Raw genomic sequence first — 18,456 nt, forward strand, 5'->3', positions numbered from 1 at the left:
TCTTCAGCCTGACAGCATCCCTCACCGACGGTGTCCACCATCGGGTTTGAGGGTTGCCGCTGTGACAGGCACGACAACCTTGCGGCCGCAGCTCCGGTAAGCCACCTCGACAATAGAGGCACGAAACATGGTCCAATCAGATTCAGTGTCCCCCACCTCCCTCGGAACATGTTCGAAGTTCTCCCGGAAGAGGGAGTTAAAACTCCGTCTTACAGGAGACTCTGCCAGACGTTCCCAGCAAACCCTCACAATACGTTTGGGTCTGCCAGGTCTGACCGACATCCTCCCCCACTATCGGAGCCAACTCACCACCAGGTAGTGATCAGTGGACAGCTCCGCCCCTCTCTTCACCCGAGTGTCCAAGACATGTGGCCACAGATCAGATGAGACAATGACAAAGTCGATCATCGAACTGCGGCCTAGGGTGTCCTGATGCCAAAAGCACATATGGACACCCTTATGCTTGAACAAGGTGTTCGTTATTGACAATCAGTGATGAACACAGAAGTCCAACAACAGAACATCACTCTGGTTCAGATCAGGGGGGGCGTTTCTCCCAACCACACCCCTCCAGGTTTCACTGTCATTGCCTACATGAACATTGCAGTCCCTCAGCAGAACAAGGGAGTCCCCAGGAGGTGCACTTTCCAGTACCCCCTCCAAGGACTCCAAAAAGGGTGGATAATCTGAACTGCCGTTTAGTGCATAAGCACAAACGACAGTCAGAACCCGTCCCCCCACACGTAGGTGGAGGGAGGCCACCCTCTCATTCACCGGGGTGAACCCCAACACACAGGCACCAAGTTGGGGGGCAACAAGTATGCCCACTCCTGCTCGGCACCTCTCACCAGGGGCAATTCCAGAGTGGAAGAGTGTCCAGCCCCTCTCAAGGAAACTGGTTCCAGAGCCATACGTAGAGGTGAGTATTTCTAGCCGGAACCTCTCAACCTCACACACCAGCTCAGGCTCCTTCCCCACCAGTGAGGTGACATTCCACGTCCCAATAGCCAGCTTCTGTAGCCGAGGATCAGACCGCCAGGGTCCCCACCCTCGGCCACCACCCATCCAACATTGCACCTGACCCCTTTGGCCCCTCCCACAGATGGTGATCCCATGGGAAGGGGGACCCACGTCTCCTCTTCAGGCTGTGCCTGGCCGAGCTCCATGGGTAAAAGCCCGGCCACCAGGCGCTCGCCCGCATGCCCCACCTCCAGGCCTGGCTCCAGAGTGTGGCCCCGGTGACCCACGTCCGGGCAAGGGAACATTAAGTCCGTTTAAAAAAGTTAAATCTGGTCCTCTGGACATTCAAAAAAACCCAAAACAAAGCAAAACAACAAAAAATGTAGAAACGTTTCGTCTCTCGTCCGAGAGACTTCTTCAGTCTCAATCTTCAGTCAGAGCTGCGGCAGCAAGGTTGTCGTGCCTGTCGCAGCGGCAACCCTCAAACCCGATGGTGGACACCGTCGGTGAGGGATCCTGTCAGACTGAAGAAGTCTCTCGGACGAGAGACGAAACGTTTCTACATTTTTTGTTGTTTTGCTTTGTTTTGGGTTTTTTTGAATGTCCAGAGGACCAGATTTAACTTTTTTAGATTTTTCTACCTGGATTATTGAGCATGCATCAGGATATTAAGTCAGTTTATTTCACTCATCATCGGGGACTTTGGGCTGCACTTTGTCTGGTCCCTCACCTACCGCTTTCCCCCCCTGAGACGCCGGATGGTGGACCAGAATCGCCTCGAAGCCGTGCGGAAGTCATTCTCCATGGCCTCTCCGAACTCACTGAGACCAGGTCTCTCCAGTCACTTTGAGTGACTGGAGAGACCTGCCCAGGTGTCCCCTGCCTCTCACAGTGACCGCTGGATATGAACACCGGTGACCCGTGTGATCCAGAAAGGAAGAAGTGTATAAAGATAATGGATGGATGAATGAATGGATGGATTAATGAGGTTTATGATGGTTGAAAGGATTATTAACTAGATTTATTTAAAAAAAAGGTATTTAAAAGGCTACTGGTTGGACACATCAAAAATAAATGTGTTACTTTTTTAAGTAACAAAGAGACAAAACATTTTAAGCTGCTCCAAACATGTATGAACATAAAGTCCATGCTCAATAATCCAGGTATACAATCTAACATTTTTCAGTCTGGTCATCTGGACAGGTTTTTTTTTTTTTTTGTGCTGAAACGTTTCGCTTTTGATCCGGAAGGCTTCAAGTCAAGGAAACACACAACAAAACTGAATCTTCCCCCAACAGCTTACACCAAAGTGGAACAAACGAATGAAGCTTTCCGGATTGAAGGCAAAACGTTTCAGCACAAAAAAAAGAAACTGTCCAGATGACCTGATTGAAAAATGTTGGATGTATGAACATGTTTAGTTTTCTTATGTAAAGTGTGGGGCAGCATGGTGGCACAACTGGTAGAGCAGCTGCCTCTCAGAGAGCAGGTCCCCGGCTCAAATCCCAGTCCGGGGGCCCCTCTGGGTGGAGTTTGCCTGTTCTCTCCGTGCATGCATGTTTTTTTTTTCTCTGGGTACTCCAGTTTCCTCCCACAGACCAAAAACATGCATGTTAGGCTGATTGGTAACTCTAAATTGCCCCTAGGTGTGAGTGAGAGAGTGAAGAGAGTGAATGGTTGTTTGTCTCGTTTGTCTCTATGTGTCCCTGTGATGGACTTGCGACCTGTCCAGGGTGTACCTCGCCCCTCGCACAGTGATTGCTGGACATGGACACCAGCGACCCTCGTGACCCAAAATGGAAGAAGCGGGTAAAAGATAATGGATGGATCTAAAGTGTGAATGCACTGTGTTCACTACAATTTTAAAGCTTGGAATTTTACACTTTTTAATCTGATCTGAGAAAAACTTCAATGAGAAGCTAAACATCTTCACAAAACAAAAGTCCAATCACCTTTAAAAAAGAACTAAGATTTTCTGAACGACATTTTTCCATTCAAATATATTCCACATTTTAGTTTAACCACTAATGTTTAGAGCAAAACAGATTTGTCTTTTTCTTGTTCTTCACCTGTAAAAAGTGGAAAAAATGCTTACTTGACTAAAAATGATAAACCATGGGAACGCCTGTGAGTATTAATTTCATAAGCCGACACCATCATTAGTCACATTTAGATGCTTTTTAACTGGGTTAATATTTAATTACTGTGTTTTAAAAGGTATGATATAAAAACTGTACATTTCTATCAACAGTCTCTCTTTTATCTTTTTCTCCATCAGCCATTTTCTGTGTTCCTCTTGGATTTGTCTTCGTGGCTCCCAGGACCGATGCTATCACAAAGACTGAATTGAAACTTCACAGTAAGTCCTTTAATCTCCTCCATTTCATTTGACCTCCTGCCATGTCAGGGAGAACTGAAGTGGTCGACACAAAGGTGAGGCTTTTAGGGGTCATGAGCAATAAATGTAAAAGTCTGCTTGTGTCAGGTGTCTGATGTAAGCAGATGTACGGTAGATACTGTGATTTGTATCCACCAACATCTGACTATCAGAAATAGCATAGATTTGGTCTTTCACACAGTAGATTATTCATCTGAGAACATATTTTACAGCAGAAATTACTTTTGCCAAACAGTAGGTCCAACTGATGAGCATTTGCCAAAGTGACACATTCCTTCTGCAAGATGCTTCGAGTTACTAAAAACAAGCAGAATATGGCATCAAGTTTGATAAACTTGAGCAAAAATGTCCAAATTAATCAGAAAACCTGAAATGAGCGCTGAGAGACATGGGACACATCAAATTGCACCTCAGTAAAATCAGGACTTTTTCTTAAGTGTAGTGGCTGATGTGAAATGGACAGCCAGTGTAAAAACTCTCCAGATGACCTGACTGAACAATGTTGGACCTAGATTATTGAACATGAACTTTGCTACTCTCAGGATGCATTTAGGATGGATCAGTCAGGAGTCTTAGGCATAATTACTCTAAAGAGGTAGTCTTAGAACTGTACATGAAAATACTTGGCATGCAAAATAAATGAAACCAATCTGGCTGTACTCCAGTTCCAGGTAACTGCTTCTAAACCCCCCCAATGTTAGGTAGTCCTGGTAGGAAGATTGCAGCCTAAACAGTAGAGCCGGTTGTCTTCTAACTGAAAGACAAGAAGTTTAATCTCTGGATCATTCATGTGACCTTTAAATGTCTGTGATAAATGATAGGGTATTTTTTGTCCCTTATAATGACTCTTGAGTTTATGGCTCCTGGTAATCTCTGTGGAGAGGTTATCATGACCTACATGGTGGCTGTTCCACTGCAGAGGCACCACTGAAACTAATCCACAATCGTCCCTCAACACTTGATCAGTCTACTTCGTGCTGCACATATTCAAAAAGCATGCCAAAGGAGACAATGGTGAAGTTTAGGTGTTGTTCTATTTTAGCCTTGAAAATGCTGCTTCAATAGTGAGAATGCTGGAAGAGCATTCCTTTTCCCGCGCCAATCAATGTTCTTTTATCTACAGATCAATCCATCAAGCAAGCCCCTCAGGAGTCCCTACTGTGTCAAGAAAAGGGTTTTCTCTGAACCAGGAGCTAAAAGCCACGTGATAAATGTGCTTATAAGGACTGCCAATGGACACAGGGCCAGCAGTGTGAAACCAAACAACTTTAAATGATTTGAAGAACTGGGATCTGGTCTTTTGTGGTCTAAAAATACCTGCTAAAACCCCAGTTGGTCTTTCTAGCTGGCTAATGTTCTACATTCCTGCCACCAGTGATAGACTGGGAAAATTTAATTTGATTAAGTGTGGACTATTTGAGCATAAATTAGGCCCAGTTCTCTTCACAAACTGTTTGCCATGTATGAAAACTATCATGGGATCAAATGTCTCCATGTTATGACTTTTCCTTTTCCAGTTCAGCTGCTTCATCGTAGAGTCCAAGCACTCTAACCTGAATGTAGGAATATAGCTGTACTTACTTGCACATACAGTAAATAAAATTTGTAAAAGAGGAGAGCTGGTCGGTTCCAGATTCACCCGTGTTAAAGATCCAAGCCCTCACATTGAATCAGGACTCACAAATCAAAGGTCTACATTAACTTGAATCCTTCATGTCCTCTGGCAGACTACAGATAAAAGTCTGTGAGTTAGCAAATACACTGGAATAAAAAAAAAAAACAGTAGAATCATCAAAAATGCTACAGACTCAGACACGTCAGTTCGTTACTACGAGTTGATGAACTACTGGAAATGCCACTGACTCATGAGAGTTATCCATAGAAAAGACCATATATGTTTACAAAGATAACATACAGTCAACACTAGTGTTTTGGTTTACTTTTATTTTAATTAGATATTTTAAATTTTTGCTCCATCAGCTGCAGAATGTTTACTCATTATGAGTGTATAACTGTGCAATGATAAAATGAACATGTCTGAATATTGCATATTCAGCTGATGATCAAAGTACTGTGCAGCAATAAGTGCAACTAAACGTTTCTGGTAACTGTTGATCAGTCCTGCACACCAGTATGGAAGAATTTTAGCCCTTTCCTATATATTATTTGTCATATACAGGTTAACTCAGGGTCAATAATACAATGAAACGTTCATGAGAAGAACCGATTTGACTCATTAAAAGCAAAAAAAAAAACAAAAAAACAACAACAACAAAAGAAGAAAAAACAACAAGAAATACTAAAGCATGCAATAAGGGTATAAAATAAAGTGCCAGAAAGTGAAAAAGAGATATAATATTTACATGGTCCTAAATAAAAAATAGTAAACAACATGGTAGAATATAACGGAGCAAGCAGGATGAGTTAGTATAAATAAGTATTTAGTAATATAATCTAAATTGCACATTATATATATATATATATGTACAGTATATATAAAACACACAAATAACATAAACTACACAGGTTGTGTGACAGGTTATTGCACAGGAAGTGAGTAACATTGAGATTAACTGAATATGATGGTAAGGTAGTGACATACATGATATAAGCATATCCTCCTGACTACCAGCTGAAAACTGACACGTGTGATGTAGGTCTGCTGACGGGGACTCCCTCCGACAGAACCAGGGGGGTTTCCCAGTGTCAGAGGTCTGTTCTCCCGGAGGGAGGTACAGTGATCATCCGTTTTTTTTCTTTGCTTTACCGGATCCAGGCACAGACGAACAAACCATCTCTGGAGGCGTCGCATGTGGAGTAATCCCAGCGACACCACTGTGTGAGCTGACAACATCGTTCCTAACAGCTTCATGACGGAAGTGGCTGTTACTACTCTACCAGGTCTTACGTGGCGCAGCTGGTCTTATAGAGTTTTGATTCTCGTTTGTGATAAACGAGCCCTCATGGTGGTCGAGTTTAGCTCCACTCCCAGATAAACGATCATCTGGGCTGGGAGAATTGAGCTTTTCTCCCAATTTATGGCGAAGCCCAGATTTAACAGGTGTGACATCAGCATCTGGGTCTGCGCCGCAGCTGCCTGTCTGGAGCGCGTCAGCAGCAACAGGTCGTCTAGGTAAAACAAAATTCTCCCTGCTCTGTGTAACGGTTGCAGGGCCGTCTCCACACACTTTGACAACGTATGAGGTGCGAGAGAATGACCGGATGGCAGCCTGTTGCACTGATACTGAATCCCTTGAAAGGAAAAGTGCAGGAACTTTCTGTGTTTTGGGATGATTGGTATGTGGAACTAGGCGTCTTTCGGATCTATGGAGCTAAACCAATCATTTCTCTGAATCTAAAAAAATTAAATCTGGTCCTCTGGACATTCAAAAAAACAAAACAACAAAAAAATGTAGAAACGTTTCGTCTCTCATCCGAGAGCCTTCCTCAGTCTGAGGTGCTGTATTCAGCTCAGTCTCTTAAATAGCACCTTCTCAGAGTGGATCAACCAGTTTTGCTGCTGACAACCAAAACCAGCTGATCACATGCTCAAGAAGGACCATCAGCCTAACAATGGATCATTAGCACACTGATGGCTGTTTACTATTCACAGAGGGCTGAGTGATACTAGCAATCACAGCATTGTAAGAGGGGGACAATTGAACACGTAGGCCTCCACCCCTGTTTAACGATGGACATTTTCTTTTCACAAAGATGGCCTCCTTTACTCCTCTCTCAAACCATCGTTCCTCTCTATCCAGGATGTGCACATCTTCATCCCTGAAAGAGTGACTGCCGGCCTGGAGATGAGTGTAGACCGCAGAGTCCTGGCCTGATGATGTTGATCTTCTGTGCTCGGCCATGCTTTTGGCCAGTGGCTGTTTTGTTTCCCCGATGTAAAACTGATCACAGCCCTCCTGACACTGAACAGCATACACAACATTACTCTGTTTGTGCCGGGGGACTGGATCTTTGGGATGAACCAGTCTTTGCCGTAATGTATTTTGGGGTTTAAAAGCCACTGGGACGTTATGTTTAGAAAATAAACGTCTCAGTTTCTCTGATACTCCCTCAACATATGGAATGACCACTGGTCTGGGTCTGGGTTTCTCCTTTTCACCTGATGGCTGACTGGAGTCCTTTTTGGGTTTCTTCTCTGCTTTTAGGAAGGCCCAGTTAGGATATCCACATTGCTCTAGAGCCTGTTTTGTGTAGGATTTCTCCTTCTGCCTGGCTCCCGAGTTAGTGGGGATGCTGTCTGCTCTGTGATACAGAGTCCTGATGACTCCTAACTTGTGCTCCAAAGGGTGATGGGAGTCAAACTGCAAATACTGGTCTGTGTGGGTGGGTTTGCGGTACACCTCAGTTTGCAAATGTCCTCTATCAGAGACTGAGACCTCACAGTCCAAGAAAGCCAACTTGCCGTTTTTTTCATCTTCTCGTGTGAACTTGATGTATTTATCCACAGAGTTGATGTGGTCAGTAAAATGTTGGACTTCCTGAGATTTAATTTTAACCCAGGCGTCGTCAACATACCTGAACCAATGACTTGGTGGTGTCCCTGAAAAGGACGTCAAGGCTCTCTTTTCTACCTCCTCCATGTACAGGTTGGCAACAATAGGAGAAACTGGAGACCCCATAGCACACCCATGTTTCTGCATATAATATTGCTCCCCATATGTGAAGTAGGTTGAAACTGTGCCTGCAGTCACTAACTCGGGAGCCAGGCAGAAGGAGAAATCCTACACAAAACAGGCTCTAGAGCAATTTGGATATCCTAACTGGGCCTTCCTGAAAGCAGAGAAGAAACCCAAACAGGACTCCAGTCAGCCATCAGGTGAAAAGGAGGAACCCAGACCCAGACCAGTGGTCATTCCGTATGTTGAGGGGGTATCAGAGAAACTGAGACGTTTATTTTCTAAACATAACGTCCCAGTGGCTTTTAAACCCCAAAATACATTACGGCAAAGACTGGTTCATCCTAAAGATCCAGTCCCCCGGCACAAACAGAGTAATGTTGTGTATGCTGTTCAGTGTCAGGAGGGCTGTGATCAGTCTTACATCAGGGAAACTAAACAGCCACTGGCCAAAAGGATGGCCCAGCACAGAAGATCAACATCATCAGGCCAGGATTCTGCGGTCTACACTCATCTCCAGGCCAGCGGTCACTCTTTCAAGGATGAACATGTTCACATCCTGGACAGAGAGGAACGATGGTTTGAGAGAGGAGTAAAGGAGGCCATCTTTGTGAAAAGAAATCGTCCATCATTAAACAGGGGTGGAGGCCTCCGGGTTCAACTGCCCCCTCTTACAATGCTGTGATTGCTAGTATCACTCAGCCCTCTGTGAGTAGTAAACAGCCATCAGTGTGCTAATGACCCATTGTTAGGCTGATGGTCCTTCTTGAGCATGTGATCAGCTGGTTTTGGTTGTCAGCAGCAAACTGGTTGATCCACCCTGAGAAGGTGCTATTTAAGAGACTGAGCTGAATACAGCACCTCAGACTGAGGAAGTCTCTTGGATGAGAGACGAAACGTTTCTAGATTTTTTTTTGCTTTGTTTTGTTTTTGTTTTTTTGAATGTCCAGAGGACCAGATTGAACTTTTTTGGATTTAACTTTGATGGTTGGTCTCCGTAATGCTTTAACTTGGTGTATATTAAATTTGTTTAAACCAAGGTGAAGTCTCCTGGCTGGTACCGACTCGATCAACTAACTCAGAGAGATGTTCGTTACCTCAACATTATTCATTCACATTTCATATATTTATCATTTTGTCAGGCAGCACGGTGGCACAACTGGTAGAGCTGCTGCCTCTCAGCGAGCAGGTCCTTGGTTCAAACCCCGGTCCAGGGGCCTTTCTGGGTGGAGTTTGCATGTTCTCTCCGTGCATGCGTGGGTTTTCTCCGGGTGCTCCTGTTTCCTCCCACAGTCCAAAAACATGCATGTTAGGCTGATTGGTAACTCTAAATTGTCCCTAGGTGTGAGTGAGAGAGTGAATGGTTGTTTGTCTCGTTTGTCTCTATTTGGCCATGTGATGGACTTGCGACCCATCCAGGGTGTACCCCGCCCCTCGCACAGTGATTGCTGGACATGGGCACCGGCGACCCACGTGACCCAAAATGGAAGAAGCGGGTAAAGATAATGGATGGATGGATGGATCATATTGTCATTATTAACAAGCTGAAAATAAACATTACAGAAATGTGTATTTAAATTACCAGATTATTTGTCTTTTCTTCGAGTGAGGGAAATTACAATTGTTTCAAGGACTCACATTATGTTTTTGATTGAGGTCGGTCAATTTTTATTACATAACTTTGAACGGTTAGCATAAACACCTGTTAAAAGTTAATTTTCAATTCAGTTTATTTATATAGTGCCAAATCACAACAAAGTTGTCTCAGGGCTCTTTACAGAAACAACTGTATCCCACCCTCTAAACGCTCAGGGTAACATGATAACATAACATTTTTTTGAAGAGAAGACAGGCTTTAGGCGAGCGGATTTGCCCTGTTGGCATGCACGCAGCTGGATATCTCATCGACTTTGAAGACTTGATGACATGTCTATCTCTGCTGTCATCTGTGGATTTTAAGGATGCATTTATAATTGGATTTATGATAACTGGTTCCTGTTTTTTGGATTTGCAGTGACCAGCAGATCTCGGAGCCGAGGAGATGGCGCCCTGCATGGCCTGAGCCAGCTTCGATGTGGAGAGGACCGGAGGAGCTCCATCTAGCTCTCTCTGAATTTTGTCGTTGGCCACCAAGCACAAAAAAGCGCCAGCACTTCAGCATTAGACCACGGTGTTGTCATTATTGTTTTTAAAATCTATTAAATAAGTCCAGCCATGGGGCAGCACGGTGGCGCAACTGGTAGAGCTGCTGCCTCTCAGCGAGCAGGTCCCTGGTTCAAACCACGGTCCAGGGGCCTTTCTGGGTGGAGTTTGCATGTTCTCTCCGTGCATGCGTGGGTTTTCTCCGGGTACTCCGGTTTCCTCCCACAGACCAAAAACATGCATGTTAGGCTGATTGGTAACTCAGGGTACCTGAGTTACCAATCAGCCTAACACCAAGTAAATTGTCCCTATGTGTGAGTGAGAGAGTGAATGGTTGTTTGTCTCGTTTGTCTCTATGTGTCCCTGTGATGGACTGGAGACATATCCAGGGTGTACCCCGCCCCTTGCACAGTGATTCCTGGACATGGGCACCAGTGACCCCCGTGACCCAAAATGGAATAAGTGGATAAAGATAATGGATGGATGAATGGATGGATGATCATCTGGACAGTTTTTTTTTGTTTTTTTTTTTTTGTGCTAACACGTTTCGCCTTGATCCAGAAGGCTTCATCACATCGGCTTCCGGATCGAAGGCGAAACGTTTCAGCACAAAAAAAGAAACTGTCCAGATGACCTGACTGAAAAATGTTGGAATAAATAAAAATATTATTTTAAAGCAGTTAAATATGGCAGTCAGTTCTTCCCCTAACAAACTTGAAGTTTAAGGATGATACAAATGTTATAAAACACTTTTTAATATTCTGGTATTTTATTCTAAAGCAACATATATTTTATTCAGCCATAGTGTGACTAAGCCCCTTTATGATTTATGTATGATAGAGCTTTATGAGTGCTCTGTCTTGTTCTTACTTGTAAGGAAAATGATTAAAAACTTTTTGGTCAGAATGACTACGAGGCAAGGATTTACCTGATTTATCTCTACAGGTTTTAATCATTTTTGTATTTATTTTGTTTAATTACTTTTCTGGAGGGGAAAATCTTCTGTGTTCACCTTGAATTAGTCATTCAAGGAGTTTTATAATCCATCCATCTTCACCCAGAGAGGGCTCTTCTGGTGTGTTTGTTATTTTCTATTAATTATATTTTCCGACATTACATTTATTATATGGTTATAGTTTCAAATGTAATTTGGGAAGGTTTTTTTTCTCCCCACTTTTTTGTTCCTGATTTGCAGGCGAGCTGGTGTCTACTTCCAGCAGTCAAGTTGAGAGAGATGGGGACACTGTGGACGGGTCTCCAGTCCATCACAGGGACACATAGAGACAAATGAGACAAACAACCATTCACTCTCTCACTCACACCTAGGGACAATTTAGAGTTACCAATCAGTCTAACATGCATGTTTTTGGTCTGTGGGAGGAAACCCACGCAGCACAGAGAGAACATGCAAACTCCCCCCAGAAAGGCCGGGAGACAAACCTACAACCTTCTTACTGAAGCAACAAAGCTAACCGTGGCTCCACCTTACCACCCAGGACTATAAAGTATTTCTAAACTTTAAGGATGTGAGCTCTAATGTATCAGCAGGGAAGTTTACCAGTCATGTTACTCCGTACAAGAATTGTTGACAACATCACCTACTTTACATAAAGGAAGCAGCTGAAGAAGTAAAAGAAGAAGAACAATTAGATTTGCTACCATCATACAAATTCTTTTGAGATAAAACGTCATATCAGGTGAAAATAAATTGAGAAACCTAATACGGTTATAAAATTCTTAAATCCCTGGGAGATTCACAAACAAGAGTACATGCAGACTCATCAGGACGACATGTTAGCTGTCTGAAATACAACCACGTCTGTTCATGCTGGCAGTAACGAGTCTGAAACAGAAAGAACGCTTGTCTCATAAGGATACGATGAACTGATTTTGCTCCTGCCTAGGGAACGACTCAATGTCCTTGGACTAGAATAAAAAGGTGATAAATTCAACTCTCCGTTGACAGAAAAAAAAACTAGATGGTGGGAAGGAACCTAAAGCTTCGTGTAAACACTGAGTGCACATTTGAACACGCAACTTGGGTATAACAGTAAAATGTTTTTCTATTCCATAAGTTTCTTAGTGTTAATGTACTGTATAGCCTTCAAAAAATAACAATCCTGCCACACATGCTATGATACCAAAGGTTTGTCAGATGTCCCTTTGAACAGGGAATTTAAGTAAACCTTAATGGCTTTCGTGCAAAATATTATAGAAGGTAGGAGTTAGACTGTGTAGAAGAACATACATACGTTTACTTATTTGTATTTTTACTTGCCTGTGACAGCTATTTGATTAAATTATACTTCTAGGTAATATAAAACTAGAACGCATAGTCTCCTCAAATGGTAGTGGTTTACACACACATACACACACACACACACACACACACACAAACACACATACACACATACATATATATATATATATATATATATGTATATATATATATATATATATATACACACATATTCTTTCAACCTTTATTTAGACAGGTAAATCCCATTGAGCCTCGAGGACTCATTTACAAGAGAGACCTGATTTAAACAAAGAATGATGAAAACAATTGACAACAGTGACAACAATAGACAGTTATAAAAAGGCATACAGATTTTTTTTTTTTAACAAATAGGATGGCTAAAAAAAGACAAGTAACAAAAAAACAGCTGGATTCTAAGGCGAATGTAGAAAACTAAAAACAGGAACATGTCTGCATTGGTCCCTGCCAGGAGTCCAACAGATTCTTAAAGCCATTTAGAGAGGTCAAGGTCGAGAGCTTCAGATCTTTTTGTAAGATATTTCAGGAAACAGGAGCGGAGTAGGAGAAGGCCCTTTTGCCTAGTTCAGTCCGCACTGAGGGAACACTGCAGGTAATAATGTCCTGAGAGCGCACACTGTAGCTGCACTCACGCAGAGACATGTAGGAGGAGATGCATGAAGGCAGCAGACCAAGAAGTGATTTAAAGATGAAAATGTACCAACCCTTTTTCCATTAGTAACGGTACAGCACGACTCGACTCTACTCAGCACGGTTCCAAGGCTTTTCCATTAGTAACAATACGTAGAACTGGTCCCTTTTTTCAGAACCCTTTTCTCTGTGGTACCAGCCGGCCCGGGCAGGTACCAAAATGTGATGTCAGAACACTGTTGGTCACTGATTGGTCAGGGGGCGGAGTCACTGGATCTTTCAGAAACTTTTCAAAACACCGATCCGCCATTTGCAATTTCTCAGACTCGGAGCAGCGGCTGGACTTCCATCCATTATCTTTATCCGCTTCTTCCATTTTGGGTCACCGGGGTCGCCGGTGCCCATGTCTAGCAATCACTGTGCGAGGGGCGGGGTACACCCTGGTCGGGTCGCAAGTCCATCACAGGGCCACATAGAGACAAACGAGACAAACAAACATTCACTCTCTCACTCACACCTAGGGACAATTTAGAGTTACCAATCAGCTTAACATGCATGTTTTTGGTCTGTGGGAGGAAACGGGAGTACCCGGAGAAACCCCATGCATGCACGGATAGAGCATGCAAACTCCACCCAGAAAGGCCCCTGGACCGGGGTTTGAACCAGGGACCTGCTCGCTGAGAGGCAGCAGCTCTACCAGTTGCGCCACCGTGCTGCCCCGTGCCCCGTGGCTGGACTTATTTAATAGATTTTAAAAACAATAATGACAACACCGTGGTCTAATGCTGAAGTGCTGGCGTTTTTTTGTGCTTGGTGGCCAACGACAAAATTGAGAGAGAGCTAGATGGAGCTCCTCCAGTCCTCTCCACATCGAAGCTGGCTCAGGCCATGCAGGGCGCCATCTCTTCGGCTCCGAGATCTGCTGGTCACCGCAAATCCAAAAAACAGGAACCAGTTATCATAAATCCAATTATAAATGCATCCTTAAAATCCACAGATGACAGCAGAGATAGACATGTCATCAAGTCTTCAAAGTCGATGAGATATCCAGCTGCGTGCATGCCAACAGGGCAAATCGGCTCGCCTACAGCCTGTCTTCTCTTCAAAAAAATGTTACCAATTGTGTTGAGGGACCAGGCCCGGAGTGGCCAATCAGGAGGGTCTGGAGATTTCCCGGTGGGCCAGTCTGATTTGTGGGCTGCAGGGCTGGCACCCCCTGTTTTTTGTTTTTTTTTAGAACTTTTAATTAACAACATATAAACACTGAACATGCTACTGCTGCTCCTGGGCCGCCCTGCCTCCAACGCAGGGCTGCAGCTCTCGTTTTTTTTTTTTCACAAGTCGGCTCCGCTGCGCAATCTGTCAATCATTCCAGTAGGCGTGTCAGCAAATGACCAATCGGTAATCTCAATTTGTCCCGAAGGTAAACACCCCTTACATACAGGTCTGAGGCTACAGGCTTTACAGTCAGAGTTTTGTGAAAAATCACCAGAACAAAATGGTTAAACTGTATCAGTGGAGAAAAGGCAATCCAGGCACATGTTACCCTGAGCGTTTAGAGGGTGGGATACAGTTTTTTTTTTTTTTTTATTAAACAGAATTTGGAAAACATGTAAAAAGCCGGGGACTGACCCCATCAGCTGATCACAAATTATAAATAGGAAGTAGCTTCCACATGTTCATCTCTACGAAAGTAAATGTAGGTAAATCCTCCATTTTCTGTCATAATTACATTGTATGCTTAATGGTTAAATTACAGGTTAATGCTTAATTCAGATTATGTTTATTTGTCATATGCAGGTTAACACAAGGTTAACAGTACAATAAAATATTCAGGATGATAATAATTGATTAGACCCACTAAAACAAAGAACAAACAAACAAGAACTACAAATGCATTCAATAAAGGTACAACATAAAGTACCAAAAAGTGAAAAAGTAAATACAATATTTACAAGGTCCTAAAGAAAAAATAGTAAACAACATGGTAAAATATAATGGTGCAAGTAGGATGAATTTGTATGAATAAGTATTTCAAGGTAGTAATATAAGGTTAAATGCACATGGTGTATACTGCACATAACTACCATAAACTACACAGGTTGTGTGACAGATTATTGCATAGGTAGTGAGTAACATTGAGATGAATTATGATGGTAAGGTAAATACATACATGATACAGCAACATAATGCATTAGCAATAAAAATATTAGGTGTCACAGATGTGGCTTGGTGCAATGTTATTGTCAATTGTTCAGTGTTATTTATTGAGAGTTCAGTAATCTGACAGCTTGTGGATAATAACTGTCCTTTAGTCTTTGAGTCTTTTCGTGCATGATGGTAGACTCCTGTATCGTCTGCCTGAGGGTAGTAGACAGAAGAGTTCTTGTGCTTGGTGGGTGTGGTCCTTAATGATGCTGCGTGCTTTATGCAGACATCAGCTGTGGTAGATGTCCTGGATGGTGTGGAGACTGTGACCAATGATGTCCTCTGCTGTTTGCACCACCCTCTATAGTTCTTTCCGGCTCTGACTGGTGCAGTTCATGTACCACCCTGTGATGCAGCCTGTCAGCAGGCTCTCCATGGTGCACCTATAAAAGTTGGTGAGGATGCTGGTGTTCGTACCAAATTTCTTTAGTCTTCTTAGGAAGTAGAGTCTTTGTCTGGCTTTCTTGACCACAGTGTCTGTTTGTAAAGTCCAGGACAGATCCTCAGTAACATGGACGCAGAGGAACTTGAAGCTGCTGACCCGCTCCACCTCAGTGTTGTTTATGTAGATGGTGGAGTGCTGACCTCCACTCTGTTTCCTGAAGTTCACTATCATGTCTTTTTTTTTGCTGACATTAAGAGAGAGGCTATTTTCAATTCAATTCAGTTTATTTGTATAGCGCCAATTCACAACAAAGTTGTCTCAGGGCACTTTACAGAAACATTCACATACATAAAAAAGTCAACTAGTAAAGTTCTCTAAGGAATGTTCCTGACATCAGCTGGTCAGTGATTTCACCTCATCTCTGTAGGCACTCATTGTTGGTGATGAGGCCCAAGATGGTGGTGTCATCAGCGTACTTGAGGATGATGTTAGAGCTATGCTTGGGGATACACTTTTGTAAATAATGAATACAAGAGTGGACTGAGGACACAGCCTTGAGGTGTACCAGAGCTGAAAACTAGTGTGGAGGAGAGGTTACTGCTGATTTTCACTGCCTGTGGTCTGTCAGTGAGGAAGTGCAGAATCCAGCAGCAGATGGACTTCACCAGGCCCAATGTGGTGAGCTTGGAAACCAACTTGGAGGGGATTATGGTGTTGAATGCTGAGCTGTAGTCAATGAAGAGCATTCTCACATAGGTGTGTACCTTCTCCAGATGGTTGAGAGAGGTGCTTAAAGCTAGTTGTGCTTTGTTTTGTGTATTTTACATGTAGATATATGTGGTAACCTGGATGTGTAAGTTTAGTCTTTGTTAAAACTAAACTTATTTTGTACAAAGTGTTTAATAGTCAAGTCAAGTCAACTTTATTTATAGAGCACATCTAAAACATAACCTGTTATCAAAGTGCTTAACAACAACAATCAATGAGTAAAATTAAAGAGAAAAAATATATATATATGTATACAATACACTAATAATAATAACTGAAGAATTAATAAAAAGCATTTAAAACATAGGGTCACAGATAAAAAAAAAAAAAAAACACTAGATCAATTTACACTGTGTGAAATGCCTGAGAGAACAGATGTGTTTTAAGCAGGGATTTGAAGTGAGGAAGGGAGGTGGCCTGCCTGATGTTGGGGGGCAGGTTGTTCCAAAATTTGGGGCCCATGACTGAAAAAGCCTGATCTCCTCTGAGCTTCAGTCTTGTTTTTGGAACAGCCAAAGGCAGCTGATCGGATGATCTCAGGGCCCGAGAGGGAACGTAAGGTTCCAGAAGCTCAGAGAGGTAAAGGGGTGCGAGGTCATTTAGGCACTTGAAGGTCAACAGAAGAATTTTAAAGACTATCCTCGTACGAACAGAGCCAGTGCAGGGAGGACAGAACTGGTGTCATATGTTCAGACCTACGAGTTCCAGTTAAAAGCTGAGCAGCAGCATTCTGGACGAGCTGAAGACGTGAGATGGAGGCCTGGCTGATCCCAGCATAGAGTGCATTGCAATAGTCCAATCGGGTCGTGACAAAGGCGTGGACTAGTTTCTCAGGTTGTGTGTGTAAAATTTACGCTCTTACATGTTGAATTTCAATGTGAGTTCTTACCCTGTGTCGCTCTGTGGCATGAAAACATTTACTGTAGTAACTATTTGAAGTTATTAGCTTAGAATTTAATGTTTTGTTTTTTCCCCTGTCTTTTTTGTCTTAATTTAGGCTAATAAGGCATAAATGCCTCACTAAATGCTTCAGGTAACACCATGAGCAGATATCTTTTTTTGTTAGTTTGTCCCAGGTTAGCTCAACCTGTGTTACATTTCCTTGTGGGCGAAGCGATCTTACCGTTCATGTAAAATATTTGATAATGTTCTTATAGAAACAATTCCTGAATGTTGTTCATAATGTGTTAATGCTGCATGTTTGTCTCTTGATACTACAATTGGCTAGGATGCATGAGAGAAGTGGATCGTGCTCTACTCACACAAGGAGAGCTGTTGGTCAGGCTACTTCTTGTTGTGCCATTATCTCTATAATAGTTATTGAATCAAGTGTTACTTATGTAGGCAAAATTAAATGTTCAACAGCCCATTCAAATACACCAGAATGCAGGAAATGGCCCTGTGAGAGACCAACTGACCAAATCCAAGTCCATAGTTATGATTTGGAAGAATTGCAGAGAGGCTCTAAAGCAATTTCACAGACAGGACAGAGCAAAAGCAACGCGGAGAGGGAGGGGAGAATACGTCCACCCTTGAGAAGAACAATACTCTGGCCTGTCATGGTGGCCGTCTCCATGATACTCCATCTGCCTGCATGGATCGAACTCTACGAGCCTTTTCGGGTCTGCGGGGAAAGCCTTGGATGTTCTCTGTATGCTGGACACGGTTCTGGACTGCAGTCTGAGAGCAGCTGCTGTGGTCCTTATTATCATCAAGCTACTGACTGGACCTGCTAACAAGACCTGCTAAGATGGGGAGTGGTGGCACAGAGGTTAGAGAAAGTGGGCCTGTGATCCGAAGATCGGCTCTTCACGCCCCGGTACCGACAACATCAAAATGTGGATGGGGTAGGTGAAGCACCCACACTTGCCCCCACCCTCATTCGCCCCACTCTGGGCCCCTGAGCAAGGCCCTTAATCCCCATCTGCTCCCTAAACAGGTCTCTCTTGAAAATGAGTTCTCATGGCTCAATGAGACTACCTGGATAAATAAAGGGTAAATGATTAAAAAAGAGAAAAAAAAAGCTGCTAATAAGACCACGCCGCTAACA

Source organism: Nematolebias whitei, chromosome 4 (genome assembly GCF_014905685.2).
Source record: "Nematolebias whitei isolate Nwh7 chromosome 4, NemWhi1, whole genome shotgun sequence".
Lineage (NCBI taxonomy): Eukaryota > Metazoa > Chordata > Actinopteri > Cyprinodontiformes > Rivulidae > Nematolebias > Nematolebias whitei.